The following is a 16914-nucleotide window of genomic DNA, read 5'->3' as shown; positions in this document are numbered from 1 at the left end:
CTGAGTGACTGCAAATTGAGGAGTCTAAAGAAACCTAAGCACTGGATGACTAGAGAATAGCTACTGGCAGATGTTAATTTTCTTATCTAAATATCCTAAAGGCACCAGATTCTGTCAGATCTTGAAAACTAAGCAGGATCAGCTCAGGTTAGTACTTGGATGGGAGACTGCCAACAAACACCAGGTGTTGTAGGCTGTATCTCAGAGGAAGGAACGAGCAAAACCACCTCTGAGGATTCCTTGCCTAAGAAAACCCTAAGAAATTCATGGAATCACCATAATTCAACAAGGGATTTGAAAGCACATACAGAAAGTGAGAGAGGGAAAGGTGTGACAATATGCAACCTGCAACTGTTGACAGCATGCAAGAGGCTATTGCTGTGTGTTCTTCATCTCACCTCACCACACACATCAAACCTGTGAATGAGACATCTCAAAATCTGCTGAGGTCCTGCAGGCTCAGGCCCATGGCCTCCCTGACTGAGTCTTGCGTTTAGTCTTCTTCTCAACTTCCTTCCACCGTTCCTAGCATTACGGTCTTTTCCAGTGATTGGTATCTTCTCATGATGTGTCCAAAGTAGAGAGGTGTCTAGGGAAAGTCCAAGTTTGATCTGTTCAAGGACCTATCTGTTTGTCTTTTTGGCTAGCCATGGCATCCCCAGCATTCCTTCTCCAGCACATCTCAAATGAGTTGATTTTCTTTCTACCCGCTTTCTTCACTGTCCAGTTGTCACATCCGTACATGGTGGTAGGGAATACGATAGCTTAGCGGATCCACACTTTAGCACTCAGTTATATTTTTACACATTAGGATCTTATTTAGTTTTTTCATAGCTGCCTTCTGCATTCCTAAAGGTAAAGGTAGTCCCTTCACATGAATGTCTAGTCATCATCAACTGTAGGGAGTGGTGCACATATCTGTTACTAAGCTCAAGAGCCAGCGTTGTCTGAGGACTGCTCCGGTGGTTGTGTGGCCAGCATGACTGCACCAAATGCTGTTACCTTCCCATCAAAGCGGTACCTATTTATCTACTTGCATTTGCATGCTTTTGGACTGCCAAGTTGGCAGAAGCTGGTAGTAGTGACAGGAACTCAAGCCATCATGTGGCACTCGGGCCTTGAACTGCCAACCTTCTAATCTGCCATTTCTCAGAATTGGCGTCTTTACCACTAAGCCACCGCATCCCTATTCTCTATTCCTTGTCTTCTTCTAATTTTTTGACTGTAGTCTTTGTGCTGATCACCAATTGATCCAAGGTATGGGAACTCTGACTATTTCAATGTTTTCATTATATAGGATGAATTCTTATAGATCTCCTGTAGTCATTATTTTTGTTTTCTTAATGTTCAGTATTAAGCCTGCCTTGCCACTTTCCTCAACCTTCTTCAGTAACAGCTTCAGGTCTTTGATGGTTTCTAATAGCATTGTGTCATTTGCATACCATAGGTTGTTAAATGTGCCTTCCTCAGATCTCCTGCCACTTAGTTTAAACCTGCTTATGTACAATGTTGTCTACATACAGGTTGAATAAACAGGGTGATAGTATGCAGCCTTGCCTGACCCCTTTGCTGATTGGGAACCATTCTGTTTCTCCATATTCTGTTCTAAAAGTAGCCTCTTGTCTCGTTTTCTCATTGGGACTATCAGATGTGGCAGCACTCCCATGTCTCTGAGAGCATTCCTTAGCTTTTCATGACCTATGCCGGTTTTCTTTTGGAAGTCCATGGTGTGCTCCACTATCCATTATATGTTTGTAATATGATTCCTAGTGCTTTTTCCCTTTCTTAAATCCAGATTGCACCTTTGGGATTTCTTCTTTATACATGGTAGCACTCTGCTGCTGAATTTTGAGCACGGCTTTGCTTGCATGGGACATTAGTGCTATGGTCCTATAGTTACTGCAATCCTTTGGTTTTTATTTTTTTGAGTACAGGAATGTATGTTGATATCTTCCAGTCTGTGGGCCACTGCTTTGTTTTCCATATTTGTTGGCAGATTTTAGTTAGAATGAAACTTTTAATTCTGTCTCTGTGGATTGCAGTACTTGTTCCATACATAGTGAAAATGCTTGGCAAGGTAAAAGGCAATAGGAAAAAAGGAAGACTGTATTACAGTAGGAAAGGCTCAGTCAAGGAAGCCATAGCCATGTCTGCTAGACTTGAGCAGTGCTGTTAACAGGATGATTTAGAATCATAGAATGGAAGAGACCCAAGGGCCATCCAGTCCAACCCCTTAGTATGCAGGAATAGACATGACAAATGGCCATCCAGCCTGTTTAAAAACCTCCAAATAAGGAGACTCCATCATTCAAGGCAGTGTGTTCCATTGTTCAAGAGCTCTTACCATCAGGAAGTTTGTCTTAAGGTTGAGGTAGAATCTTTTTCCCTCTAGTTTGAACCCACTGGTCTCGTTTCCATTTTCTGAAGCAGCAGTAAACACGCTTGCTCCATTCTGAATATGACATCCCTTCAAATATTTAAACATGGCTATCATGTCACCTCCTAATTCTATCTTCTCATGCTAAACAGCACCCAAAGCTGCTCCTCATAGGGCATGATTTCCAGACCTTTCATTATTTCAGTCACCCTCCTCTGAATATTCTACAGTTCATCATCATCATCATCATCATGCTTTATTTATATAGTACTGTAGATTTAGACATTAACATCCTTCTTGATTTGTGGTAACCAGAACTGGACACAGTATTCCAGGTGAGGTCTGACCAAAGCAGAATACAGTGTTACTATTACTTTCTAAATCTACACACTGACTATACTATTGATGCAGTCCAGAATTGCATTGACATTTTAACTGCCTCAACACACAATTGACTCATAGAACACATAGCCATGTTAGTCGGGAATATTAGTATGAAAAGGGATATTGTTGCACCTTTGAGACTAACTGCAAAAGAAGTTGTAGCATATGCTTTCATACACTTGGTCTACTCCCTCATCCTCATGGAGTGAACTGATGCCCAGACAGGATCTTTATTTTATTTATTTATATCCCACTCTTTTCCCAGCACTGGGACTCAGAGCGGCTAATAATCAGACTATGAATCGTTAATGAGAATGCAAAACATATGGATATGGTGAGGTTGATTCATGTTCAGCTTGTGGTTTACTAAGCTGCCTAGATCCCTTTCACATGTATTGACTGTTGTCAGGTCCATCCTATAATCTCTGCATTTCATTTTTACTGTCTTAAGTGTAGTACCTTACATTTCTCCCTGTTAAAATTCACTTTGTTACTTATGGCCAGCTTTCCAATCTGTTACAAACATTTCAAATTCTTATCCTGACCTCTGGGGTATTGGCAGCCCCACCTACTTTTGTGTAGTCTGAAAATGGTGTGGAGCCAGGGTGGTGTAGTGGTTTGAGCATTGGACTATGACACCGTTCAGATCTTGTCTCAGCCACAAGAACAAGCAAATGGTATGAGCAAGCCCTCCAAGACATTGATAAAGGTCTTGCATAGCACTGAGCCCAAGTCAGAACCCCACTAGTCACTTCACTCCAGGATGACCAGTCACTGATCAATACTTAGGGTTAATAAATCAATAACAAATTGATCTAGCAGTAAAGTTGTATAGCCCATATTTTACTGGTTTTTCCTCCCCAGGAATATCATGGGGAAACTTATGAAAAGCCAGTGAAATCAAGATACACTACGAAAAAAAATTACCTGTGCTGACTTTTAGTGATCATGGCTGACCTTTCTAAGTGCTTACTGGCTGTCTGTTTCATGATCTGCTCTACAGTCTTTCTTGTTCTTGATGTCAGGCTGACTGGGCAGTAACTTGGAGGTCTCTCATTCACAGGATCACACGAAGTTGACTCAACGACAGTTAGCAAGCTCTGTCCTTCCAACTAATTTGTCCATGTCTCTCCTAAATCTGTATAAAGTGGCAGACATCATTACAAATTCTGGTAACCAACTGACAATTTAGCTATGGATAATGAAAGTAATACATTTTGTCCACTTAGAATCTCCCAACATTCAGCTCTAGTACTACAGGAGCCCTGAGACATGACAGTATGGAGAAAACCTCCCAACTTACTATGTATAAAGGTGGTGTTAGCAGCAGTTCAACATCAATGGGAGAAGAACAGTCAATATTGATACTTGTGCACAAGGGCCAGTTTATTCTAATATTTTGTTCCTGGACAACTAACACAGAGAGATATACCAGTTTCAACAAGGGAGATGGCAGACATGACTAGCAACCACCCAAAGCCTTATCCTCCATAGACTGGGTCATACTTTATAAAAGCTCTCCCAAGTTCACATCATCACTAAATTTAGCAAAAAATAAACTGCAGTAGAATTGCATAACATATGGGGGCTACAGAGGACTTCCATCTCCTATGTGCAGCTAGTTTCATGTGAAATACATTATAAAAGGCTGATTTCTACCATCTCACTTGCCTTTTATTTAGAAGAGAACTGCTGGGATAGAGCCCAGGATCAATTGAAAAATTTTCCAATGTAGCCTTTCCAAGAACGAGCCACAGTGGACTTTGTCACAGGGCCAGAGGGAACGCAACAAGGCAAGACATTTTTACTTTTTAAACATTAACTGTATTAACACCATCTGAACGATCTTCACCCCAGTACAATATCCAAAATCCCACATCGATACCTTTATTGGGCCAAGCAAAATAAACAAAACGCCTATTGCAAGCTTTCAAAGCCCCATGACTGGTTCTTCAAATTGTTAAAAATAATACAGGACAAATATTAAGACAGAGGCCTGCATTTTGTGAAGATGTTGTTCTCAAAGATGGTATGAAGGGATCTCCAAGGAAATATCTTTTTGTGTTGCTAGGGTTGTGTCTATGTCAGGCAAACTCACTGCGTGATTTTGGGCGTTACACTCTCTGCCTCAAAAAAGAGCCCCTCTGAAGAAACTGCCAAGAAAATCCCGAGTTGGAAGCAACTTAAAGGTACACAATGAACAAAATGGAATTTAAAAGTAGGCCTGTGTCATAGTTATATTTTTCTCCTGTATGATTTCAACACCTTTGTCTCATGAAAAAAGCCACTGTAGCTTTGTAATGTATTTTATGCATTCTGGTTGGCCCAATAAAGGTCGTTTTGTGAATCTTGGATGTTATTGTACTTTGTCAGTATTACTCTTTCTATTAATTACAATTTATATATTAAGTTGCTCCTCCTTTCTCCCAGTATGAATCTAAATCCAAATGTCCAAGTAATTCCCCCAAGATGTTCATTAATTTGCGTATCCATATTGTCAAATCTTTCTTTTACAAATTAAATAACACATTTCTTAATTCTATTTCAAATAGGGAATTTGAAAGTGTTTAGTTTATTTATTTTAATGAATTTATTTACTTTTTTAAGCCTTTCTCAATGGCATTGACTATTCAGATTCAAAATGGCATATCTTGATTTGTTTGTGATGTTTATGAATATTTGACATTTTCATTGTATTATGGTACCATTTGTGGACAATTTTTAGTGTTCTCTTTAACCACAGGTGAACAAGCTCTGAAAGGTGGCACAGACCACATATTAGACCTTCTGGTATTATTATTCCCATATCATCAAATCTGAGACCTTTTAAAGAACAGTTTATTAGATCCGTGAATTAGTTACAAAAAGAAATCTGCGCAAGAGATTTCTAAACACATTTTTGCTTTGACACTCCAAACATAACATGAACAACTGTAAAAACTATATACATCTTGACCAAGTCAACACACACACTGAGCTCTCCCAGCATCGTACACTATCATTTTAATGTTAGCATCTGCCTCAAATTTCCAGTCTGGGAACTAAGATCACTCCACTCACTGTTGCTATCTTAAGGAACAGTTAATTTTGTCTTCATGCGCTTTTAAGGTGTTTATTTAAGGTGCATTTCCAATGACAAATCAGTAAAAAGCATCTTAAAATTAAAGACAATCTAATTGTAAAATATAGTATTTTTATGTTTTAAAAATATCAAAATAAGAAAATCTTTGACGAAATCTCAAGCAGGATATTGTTGTGGACTTGGTTTAACTTCCATGGGTACAGCCATTTTCCTCAAGTACTTCAAGAGCCCAAAGAGATAACTATGACGATTACCCATTGATTCTTTCCACAAAGATCTTCAGTGACTGCAAACACCTGTGTATGGGGAGGGGGGGGGGGGAGAATCCAAAATTGAGATACTGAAGAGACAACTGATATATCAGCATTCACATAGCCTACTTTTTCATATCCCATCAGACTGTTCCTTCTGGAGCAAGTTTCCTCTTTTCTATCTGCTGGTGTTAGTGGGTTCAACCTTTGCAGGTTCTAACTCCAAAACAGATAGTAAGCCACATGATTATCATCATTGGGATCTGCCTGTACATTTATTGTTTCACCTTCAATCTCCTCAAATTCTTGGCTTATTTTTAAATTAAAGCAAGCTTTAAAATCAAGCCTATGATTTGGCTCTTTTTTAGTGGTGCAGAAACAAATGTATTAACAGCTAGGCGACCCACTTAAGTCCATTTAATCACTAAAAGCAACTATGTAAGAATATGAATAATGTACCCGGTAAGACAAAAAGCCTTTTAATCCCAGAGTTTATTATACAGAAGAAAGGGAAAGGTAACTGAGTCAGATGTCTAGGCTTTAAGAAAGCTTAATTCAGTAAAATACTGGGGTGAGATTCCATGGTCAGAAATGCTTAAAGGGAAGTTCAACTGCAAACAATGCTAATGAGGAACAAAAGTGGGAAGTGTCTAAAGAAACCAAGAAAGATGTATAAAAAACTTGCAGGTAAGCTGATATTTAAAAGGGGTATGTATAAAAATGGAACAAAGAACAACTCACCAAAGAAGAACACAAATAAATAGCCAATACTTGTAGGGATACACCCAGAAAAGTTAAGGTGGAACAGCACCATCATCATTGCCTCAGTCTTCACCCAAAAGAAAATGGGAGCTCTACCTGATTGGAATAAAACAAATGATGACGTATGGGAACAGGTAAAAGGTAAGTTCCACAGCAACTGACATTGCAGCATTTATGAGCTTAGGAGCTATTACTTGTGGACTATAACTTAGTCTTTCAAGAGAATTCTAAAACGGTAGTGTCCAAAATTAACTCTTCCAAGCAATGTCTCATGACTAATACACAGTAAAACTGGACTGAGACCTCCCACCAGGACCTAGTTTCACTGGGTTCCTAAGCTCAGAGAAACCACTCAGTCACAGAAATCAGACTGGGGCGGTAAATGTCTCATCACTGGAGCCAGCAAGGAAGTGTGTAGGTCACTCACACAACAGTGTTCCAGATTCTTACCAGAGGGAAATCTCTCACCTTTGTTTTGGAAGGTACTTCTGATTCTTTTCTAGCATTAGGCCATCACCTAAAGAAGAGAAGGGGAAAGAAAAGCAAAGCAAGACACAAATTGACTTGCAAATCATTACTTATCTAAAGACAAGCACAAACATTCAGTCCCTCTCTATCAACTGTTACTTTGCAGTTTTTCAGTTGTTCCAACATTTTCACAACTTCTTAGAAGATCAAAGTGAGCTAGTTAGGCTCATCATTAAAACTGCAGCAACAATTCCAGTTTGTGCTAGCCAGAGGCTTCTCCAACATCCAGAAAGAGAGAAGTTGGGGCAAAGGAGGAAGCCAAACACAGAAAGACATACCCAGATCAGGATTTCTGGAGTCAATGGATCTTTGGACTAGTTATAGAAATTCCTTACCAGCTGGGATTGACAGCATTTATAGCCCAGAACACCCAATATATACCTGTAAACCTAAAGAAAGCTTTGGTACGAGAAGGCTAAGAGGTGATATGATAGCTCTGTTTAAAGATTTGAAAGGATGTCATACTGAAAATCAAGCAAATTTGTTTCCTGCTGCTCCAGAAAACAGGACCTTGAGCAACAGATTCCATCTCAATATTTACGGATTGTAAAATAATCTTGTGATATTGTATTGCATTGTTATATATTGTAATCATGTTTTATGTTAATTTTATGGTTTGGGAGGGTTAGGTCAGGGTTTTGTGGGTTTTATTGTTTTTATATTGTGTATCATAAACTCGGTTGTTACCCGCCTTGATCCCCAAACGGAAGAGGCGGGATATAAATAAATATTTTATTATTATTATTAGGAAGAATGATCTGTGCAGCTTTGAATTCAAGGAAAGAGGGATCATAAAAGTTTAAGTAATGCATAATTAGTAAGCTAGAGATGTGGACTTACCAGGTAGTTGGTATCATGTAGGAACACACTGTACTCCAGGCTCACCATTCTGTAAGGAAGTGTTGGATCATTAAAATATCAAAGACAATCTATGATAAAAGATGCATGTTAGGGACACTCCTCCAACTTTGCACTACGAGGCCCTATGAATTTCTTCAGTAGTAGATAGCAGGGACACCCACAGATCAAATACATGCACACATCTCAAGAAGCTCAAAAGATGGTTGTTTGTAGTTTGATAGGTCCAACATGCTTTTGGCCTATGTGTAGTCAAGGCGTTCTTCAGTGGTTTATATAAAATCATAAAAAGGCAACATATAAATGCACATCTCTTAAAATCATTATTATATTTGTACACTTCCCATAGTCTATACATCCCTTTTCTGAACCTCTACCCTTTTCAACATTTTTGCTCCAGTGTAATTTTGACTGGCTCCCAAATGATACTCAGATTTGCTTCTCAACAGCAATATTCAGCCGAACGAGATTCCAAAAGCAAGATCATCATGACAGTGGGAACCAGGAAAGATTTTGGTACCTAAGCAGGCAAGTAGATAAACTTACATTTCTCCTCTGGAAATGTCGGTACAAGCAGATGAGGTGGCTCTCACAGTCTCTTGCATTCTTCAACATGACTCCTTCAAAGCCAAGTAAACAGCTTCCAAAACTAGATGAAATAATAATAAAAAAACATTGATGTACCACATTTCCAACAAATTCAGTGCTTCTACTCTAGAGTTAGGACTTCCAACTGGATTTTGGGGAGAAAAAGTTGGACAATTCTACATTTTTCTCTAGGTCTACATGGTGATGTCAGGTAAGGATAAAATCTGTGGTCTGCATACAAAATAGGTGATCCAACATTAAGCTTATCACACTCTGGTCCCATCAGACAGTTCCTTCTGGAGCTGAGTTTCTTCCTCTCCCTCTGCTGCCACCAGTGGGTTCAACCTTTACAGGTTCTGGTGCCAGGGCAGAAAGTAAGACACAACAGGATTTCCTCATTGGACCAAAGTGATCTCTAGGCTAGGAATAAGTAACGTTGGCCTGCTTATGTGGCTGAACTGCAACTCCTATCAAGTCAAGCCAGTTATCTAATGCTGACAGACCATGGAAGCTGCAATCCAACAATACAGGGGTTTAAGATCCCCATGTCTTGACCTATTCTCACTTAGAGGAATCTAAGCCTTCTCACCTGTTGGATGTCAAGTTCTTGAGTCAACTTAAAATCCCTCTGAAGCAATGCTAGGTCCTGAAATAAAACAGGAAATGGAAGTCAAAGGCTGAAAAGCTGTTTCCCCACCCAAAGTCCTGCTGGGCTCATTGACTCAGAGGGGACCACTCCATCAAAAGAATTCAGACTGGGGCGGTAAAGATCTCATCACTGCAGAGACACAGCAGGTGGGGTGCAGTGGGGCATGGAAAATGCTTACAAATGCTATGTAAGTACAGGGCTGTGTAAATTTACAGCACTATATAAATAAAGGTTAATAATAATAATACTATGCTGCAAGAATCATAGCTGGGATTTCCATTTTAACAGTATGGCAATTACTTCTTTACATCCAGACATTTTTTTGTTTAAAAAAGTGTTTAAAACAAATATAACAGTGGTGAAAAAATGAGTTGCAATCTCCGGCTTGACTCTGAAGAATCCCACCTGTGCAGAAAATTAAAAGAGAATCTGATCAATAAAGAGAACAATCAAAAAGGGGGAAAAATCTGATCTATAGAACAGAAATTTGATCAGGGCTTTGGTAACTCTTGCCATAAGACTAGTGTCGTCCATTAACATGTGTCATCATTTCAAATTAGATGTTCTATAGGTAATATGATGGGTTCAGATAATGATGTCTTTAAACCTACCTTGACTGGTCTTTGCCAAAGCCAATCCTTGTTCAGGAATGTGCACCCTAAAATGCAGAAAGTTGAAATAAAATTAGTATGCTATGTCCTTATCTGTTTACACTCCCAAAAAAGGATGGCCCATGTTCTCAGACAGAAAGCTGACATCAACAGACATCAGATATATGCTTGTCTTTTTACACACATCATTGGACACAGGAAGAGTTAGGAATTGTTATAAAAAGTTACAAATTTTTTAAGAAACCTGTTACTCACCTGCAAAGATAGGACATATGCCAACAATTCTTGATCTGCAAACCAGGGCAGAATGGGAAAAGAGGAAGTAAATATACAAAACACTTTTAGTAAATGTTTCAGCTAAGATTACACAGAGCAGGTTTACACGTCCTGACCCCAAAATTCCTGTCTCGGGTACAAGAGTTTCAAAAAGCTCCTTTATGGGTTTTAGCTCCATGTTGCCAAGCTGGCTAGGGATTGTGGGAGCTACAGCCCACACAGAAGTAACATTTACAAGCTATGCACCTCATCTCTTGCACTGACACCCAGAGGTAGTGCTACTCAGATTCTGATAAAGGTTTTCTCCACTGAAGCTTCAGAAAGAGAGAGTTCACATGTCTCATCTCTGTAGCACTTTCATACAGCTGTGATCAGAGGCACTCCCACTCCTCTACTGCTAGCTAGCTAATGATTATGTTGCTATCAAGAACAAAAATAAAGTTGTGGACCCCAATCCCATGTATTTAAAGTCAGCAGCCTTGAACATTTAACTACTAAAGCAGAGACCTGTGACCAGGGCTGGCTGTACTGGGTTTTTAGGTCATTCAGTTTAAACTATTTTCAGTGCTCTTACTTGAACACCAATGATCGAATTTAATCAGTTTAACTTTAACCATTTATGAGCAGTTGTTCATTGTTACATCAGTATCCAGGGTCAGTTACATAAGTTCAACCCAAAGTTGCTTTAAGAGAAACTTTTAAAGAACAATTATTACTTAACTCTTCAGCAGAAGAAATGAAACTATCTGCCTGAGAGAAGCCCTGAACAAACATGAAACAGGTTCCATTTTTCAAAACCTTAAAAGTACCAGAAAAGCATCTATTGGTAAGCTAAGGAAAAAGTAATGCTGCTCAGATTCAGATTTTCAACTCACCTGGAAAGCAAACCACATCATCTTGTAGATTCAGATCTAGAGAAACAATTAAACAAGAAGTCACAGAATGCACTAGCCTCAGTTAAATGAACTCAAAGAATAACTGAAGGAGTCTTCTCAGAAACAAAAAGTTATCCTCACAGAACTTTTCAGAACAGGTCTGTGTAAAGATTCATCACTGAAAGACTCTATGACAGCACTTATGGGCAGGCTTCTGGGTTGTATGAGAGTTTTTAATAAGTCAAAGATCCATCAATCAATTTCTAGTTCAAAAGACTCAGGAATTCTGATGTAGGCATTTGAATATCAGAAATAAACTAGTCTCTGCTTCAATATAATGAGCCACTTGACTGGTGCAGTAAAAAGTCAGAATCCTCCCCACTAATCTATGAAAATCACCTGAAAAACTACCAGCAGGTCCATTTTACCCTGTGGCCTTTTATCTTTGAAGTCAAAGAGACTGACATGGGTTTCTTCCGTATGCAAAGGTATCTTGTAGCACTTTTGAGACGGAGAAAGAAGTTGTAGCATAAGCCTTTACAATCATAGAATCAGAGTTTGAAGAGACCCCAAGGAGCATCCAGTCCAACCCCATTCTGCCATGCAGGAACACAGAACCAAAGCACCCATCCACCCCACAGATGGCCATCCAGCCTGTTTAAAAACCTCCCAAAAAGGAGAGCCCATCTTCCAATGTTGAAGAGCTCCTACTCCCAGTAAGGTCTTCTTAATGTTGAGCTGGAATCTCATGCATTGCTCTGGGTCCTATTCTCCAGAGCAGCAAAAAACAAGCTTGCTCCAACCTCAATATGACACTCCTTCAGATATTTAAACAGGGATATCCTATCATCTCTTAACCTTCTCTTCTCCAGGCTAAACGTACCCAGCTCCCAAGATGGCTGCAATGGAAGCAACCTACAGGAACCATATGGCATCATTTTTAAACGAATTGCACTGTCTGCCAATACACTTCCAGACTAGAGTCAAAGTTCTGCCAATTACATTTAAAGCCCTAAATGTCATGGGATCGCTAGACTTGAAGGAGCACCATTCCCCCAAAGCTGGCAAAACTCTTCTAGAACATGGCCACATTGCCTGAAACACCCACAACAGACTATGGATGCTGGCCATGAAAAGCACCTCCAAGAAATGATCACCCACCCTCTGTTGAAAAACCTCCAAAGGAGACCCCTCCCCCAGCCCCCCCCCCCAAAAAAAAAACCTCCAGGGAAATGTGTTCCACAGTAACAGCAGCTTTTACTGTCAGGAAGTTCTTCCTAATGTTGAAGTGGAATCTCTTTTTCTGCAATTTCAATCCATTGTTCCTAGTCTCTGGAGCAGCAGAAAACAAGCTTGCTCCATCCTCAGTAAGACACCCTTTTGTAGACTTACGTCTACTTCCTCAGCCTCCATGCACCCAAGGAATTAGGCTATGGTCCAAAACACACTGCAGAAATAACCCAGTTTGAGACTCCTTTAACTGTCTTTGCTCAATGCTAGATAATTCTGTGAATCGTAGTTTTGTGAGACATTTAGCCTTCTTTGTCAGAGAGCTCTGGTGCCAGAATAAACTACAATTCACAGGATTCCCCAGCACTGAGCCAGGGCAGTTAAAGTGGTCCCAAACTGGATTATTTCTGCAGTGTGTTTTGGACCTCAGTTTACCAAACCTTATGCTACAATTTAGTTCTCAGTTGCAAAAATGCCACAGGATCCCTTTGTGTATTGATATTTCTGACTAACACAGCTATGTCACTGAATAGGTTTCAATTCACTATTCAGCATTAACTGTTATTTTGTATTTTAATGCTGGAGAGGCAAGATATAAATACATTATTATTATTATCCTTTGCCTAGGACTCTATAACAGTGGTCCCTAAACTTCTTTAAGAGACTTTGGACTTCAGCTCCCAGAAGCCTCAGCTATGTTGGCCAATAGCCTGGGATTCTGGGAGCTGAAGTCCAAAATCCCTTAAAGGGCACAGCTTGGGGACCACTACTCTGGAATAATCCTCTGGAATAATCACAGCAGTAACATTTCTATTATTAGCAGCAACACAGCAAAGTTTCAAGAGGCAAACTACTATGTGTAGCCCATTGCATCTAATTCCCATATGTTGGTTCTAATTCTTGTGGGGTTTTCAGGCAATGTGGTCCCCCCAAACAAAAAACTATGAATGCCAGCCATGAAAGCCTTCGACTCCACTTTGGTTCTCATTCTTTCTTAGCAGGATTTTCCCGTTTGCAGGGAAAAGGGAAGGAAAAAAATGGATTAGAGGGACCATCTAAATGGGAATACTGTCGGGGAATTAGAATCAATATATAAACTTCAGTCATTTCCTCAGCAAACGTTATCCATGCTTACTTGGAAGTAGGCACCAAGGGAGCAGATAGGCAGGTGACCAAATGTCCTCACCACAAAGGAGGACAAGGCACCACAAAATGTAGGACATCACGAAAAGCCCTCCTCTTAAGTACCTTGCAAGCCAGGTACATAAATCAGAAAAATGTGGCTGAGTACCTAATAAAGTATGTGCAATATTTACAGTTATATTATCAAGTAACCCATTGCCTAAAACAAGGGTACCCAAACTGTTTCCTTTAAGGGGATTTTGGACTCCAACTCCCAGAATCCCAGGCTATTGGCCAACGTGGCTGAGGCTTCTGGGAGCTGTAGTCCCATAGCTTGGGGACCACTGGAACACGTTTGCTGTCCTTGTTCCCCCTCCAAGAAACAAATGCACCCCGAGCTCTGGGTTCGAGTCCTGCCTGCTTCTCCTCTTAGGAAAAAAAACTTGAGAAGGATCCATCCTTATTTACAGCCAAGAGAGGCTGCCATGTGTAAGGGGAAATAGTAAAGATGGTGTTACTCAATGGACCTCTTAGTCATGCTCAAAATGGAGGACAATTTGCAACCCTTCCTGGCTGAAATGTAGGACGCGTCCTGGAAAAGGAGGACGCCTGGTCAATGAGCTGCATAGGGCCTTTGCTGCGGCTATGGGGCCCATTTTCTGTGTCCAAAACCCTCCGCTCCTTTGCCTCAATTTAAGTCAATACAAAGACAAAATGGAGGGCAAAACAGAGGTGAAAAGGTCCATTGACTTCGCAAACCCAGAATCCCCGCCAGGCCGCTGATGGCAACGGATTGTAAACGCGCCCGATCATCTAAAACACTTACCTCCCTCGCAGAGGCCTCTGAAAAGAGAGCTAGGCCCGCCCGCCAAAGGCTTAAATACTCAGTTGCCGCGACGCATGCCGGGAAAAACTTCTCTGCAACCAATCAGCGTCCGTTCCTAGAGGTCCATTGCTCGCGCGCTTGGATCTGGAGCTGTGAACGCGAGGCTTTACTGCGCACGCGCCGCTTTGAGGCCGCGCATGCGCAGTACACAATAGCCCTCTGATTACCTACCTGCATAGTGTTGACTATTATTAGAGTATTTATACCCCTCTTTTTAACCACAAAGGCTTTCAAATGGTTCATTCGACGGTTAATTTGACAGTGGCCTCGGAATACATATATTTACAGTGGTCCTTACACATTCTCTAGGTTTAGGGGTGAATGTAGTAAAGCTACAAAGAGAAAAACAGTATTCTTTTTTTACCTCAGATGATGCCTCTCTAGGAATAATTAAGTCCTCCAGTGCAACTCTATGGTCAACTTCTGACAGAAGCTGATCATAGAATCATGTTGGAGGACCTACAAATGCCAAATTCTGAGACTTGCACTGGAGGACCTAAAATCACAAAGCCGTGAAAGTCAAAGCCGCAAATGTGGAGGGTCAGCTGTAGTCAGAGACAGCCATTTTAAGCACCTTGGTGGCGCTCCCTTTTCACACAAAAGACCCCCATGATATTCCAATATTGTTCTCATGTGCCTTCAAGCCATTTCTGACTTATGGCGACTGTGTCACCAGGTTTTCTTGGCAGATTTCTTCAGAGGAGTGTGTGTCATGGCCATCCTCTGGGGCTGAGAGAGTGTGACTTGCCCATGGGCACCCAGTGGATTCCATGGCTGAGCTGTGATTCAAATCCTGGTCTCCAGTCCTAGTCCAAAACTCAAACCGCTACACCAAACGTTGTTATTAGTGGTGCCACAACAAACTACAATTCCCAGAATTCCATAGCATGGCACCATGGCAGTTGAAGTGGTCTCAAACTGGATTATTTCTGCTATGCAGATGCAGCCATTGTTAACAGCCATCAACTTCAATGTATGGCAACCCCATGAATGAGGGATCCCTCCAACAATTCCACCTTTAGTGTTCAATTGTATATATTTACATTTTAGGATCTGGTCTATTCTTTCAAAGCTATCCTTCCCATTCCTAGTCTTCTTCTGATTTCTTGACTGCAGGAAGTGCTCAAAAATGGCCTGCAGCCAGCAATTGATGGCTACTCTGGCCCCAGGATTCTGGAACTGTTTGATGGACAATCCTGACTACACTATGAAATAAAATAATACTATGAAACAAAGGAGGCAGTCTTTAAGAAAGACATTTTCAGTTATTATGTCAAGTGAAGGTTTTAGTTAGGCCAAGGGTTCTCAACCTTTGGTCCTCTAGGTTTTTGAGACTTCAACTCCCAGAATCCCGGAACATACTGACTGGGACTTCTGGGAATTGAAGTCCAAAACAGATGGAGGCCCAAAGGCTGAGAACCACTGGGCTAGACACTTTAATCTCCCACTCCTTCAGACTGATGTAGTCAGGGAAAGGTGTGGAAGGCTTATAGGTTAAACATGATGCAGTGTTTGCCAAACTTTGGTCCTCCAGATGTTTTGGGCTTCAGCTCCCAGAATTCCTAACTACTGGCCAAGCTGGCTAGGGCTTCTGGGAGCTGAAATCCAAAACACCTGAATGACCAAACTTTGGGAATCATTGAGCTAGAGGCTTAGGATGTGAGAGAATAACTAGGAATGGCTACATTTTCAAGAGGCACAGATGGTGAACATTACTTCACACAATACATAACTGTCTCACAAGGCAGCATTCTCCAACCTGGCATGTTCTAGTTGTGTGTTGAGCGACAACCTTAATAATCTCCAGCCATCCTTGGGACGATGGAAATTTTTCTACATTTGCAAGGCAGCAGGTTGGTGATGGCTGCCATATAGAATCTGCCGTCACAGTGATGTACTAATTTAGCAGGGTGAGCAAAATTGGGCAAATTCATAGCAGAGAGAGGCACTGACAGATATCACTTGTAGCAGATTACTAATTTGTAGAGATAAGCACTTAGTAATAGCACTTTACATTTCCATTCTGCTTTGTAATGAACTACGCACTCTCTAAGGTAGTGGTTCTCAACCTTTGTTCCTTCAGATGTTTTGGACTTCAACTCCCAGAAACCCAAAACAGCACAGATAACGGGTAGGGATTCTGGAAGACAAAGTCCAAAACACATGGAGGACCAAAGGTTGAGAACCACTGCTCTAAGGGGTTTACAATATAATCTATCTGCACATCAGATGCAAGTGACAAGCAGAGAATTTTAAATCTTATTTTGCCTTCAGAAAAGTCTGTAAGTTTTCTAGCTAATTTCCTTCTAATTTTTTAACAACAGGAAAGCAGCAGTGGGGAGCAACTATACATGCATAACATGTATAATTAACGAAAATTTGTGTAATTTTAAAAGCAAAGGTCAAACAAAAGACAAGGAAACTCTACCCATTCT

At 40.6% G+C, this 16914-nt stretch overlaps 1 long non-coding RNA gene and 7 other non-coding genes across 9 annotated transcripts; all 8 read right to left on the bottom strand.

The window, feature by feature from the left end:
- Nucleotides 1–5581: 5581 nt before the first annotated feature.
- Nucleotides 5582–14446, bottom strand: LOC149301994 (uncharacterized). 2 transcript variants are annotated; one of them, XR_016272131.1, is made up of 10 exons: nucleotides 14420–14446; nucleotides 11242–11277; nucleotides 10346–10380; nucleotides 10091–10137; nucleotides 9420–9884; nucleotides 8789–8891; nucleotides 8225–8273; nucleotides 7325–7373; nucleotides 6836–6952; nucleotides 5582–6139 (listed from the first exon to the last, which is right to left on the bottom strand). It is a non-coding gene; the product is annotated as an uncharacterized LOC149301994 (long non-coding RNA). The 2 variants fall into 2 exon arrangements; XR_016272132.1 differs by having other exon boundaries at nucleotides 9420–9476.
- LOC149302001 (small nucleolar RNA SNORD22) lies at nucleotides 6232–6356 on the bottom strand. The gene has a single exon (XR_016272187.1). It is a non-coding gene; the product is annotated as a small nucleolar RNA SNORD22 (small nucleolar RNA).
- LOC149302000 (small nucleolar RNA SNORD31) lies at nucleotides 7190–7259 on the bottom strand. The gene has a single exon (XR_016272184.1). It is a non-coding gene; the product is annotated as a small nucleolar RNA SNORD31 (small nucleolar RNA).
- On the bottom strand, nucleotides 7490–7562 carry LOC149301999 (small nucleolar RNA SNORD29). Its single transcript, XR_016272190.1, has one exon. It is a non-coding gene; the product is annotated as a small nucleolar RNA SNORD29 (small nucleolar RNA).
- Nucleotides 8667–8736, bottom strand: LOC149301998 (small nucleolar RNA SNORD30). The gene has a single exon (XR_016272188.1). It is a non-coding gene; the product is annotated as a small nucleolar RNA SNORD30 (small nucleolar RNA).
- LOC149301997 (small nucleolar RNA SNORD22) lies at nucleotides 9108–9233 on the bottom strand. The gene has a single exon (XR_016272186.1). It is a non-coding gene; the product is annotated as a small nucleolar RNA SNORD22 (small nucleolar RNA).
- On the bottom strand, nucleotides 9547–9615 carry LOC149301996 (small nucleolar RNA SNORD31). The gene has a single exon (XR_016272185.1). It is a non-coding gene; the product is annotated as a small nucleolar RNA SNORD31 (small nucleolar RNA).
- LOC149301995 (small nucleolar RNA SNORD26) lies at nucleotides 10644–10718 on the bottom strand. The gene has a single exon (XR_016272189.1). It is a non-coding gene; the product is annotated as a small nucleolar RNA SNORD26 (small nucleolar RNA).
- Nucleotides 14447–16914: the final 2468 nt, after the last annotated feature.

This window comes from Sceloporus occidentalis, unplaced genomic scaffold (assembly GCF_023333645.1).
Source record: "Sceloporus occidentalis isolate IW3139 unplaced genomic scaffold, rSceOcc1.0.p SCAF_20, whole genome shotgun sequence".
Lineage (NCBI taxonomy): Eukaryota > Metazoa > Chordata > Lepidosauria > Squamata > Phrynosomatidae > Sceloporus > Sceloporus occidentalis.
The sequence above is the reverse complement of the archived record's forward strand: the minus strand, read 5'-3'. Positions and strand labels throughout refer to the sequence as shown.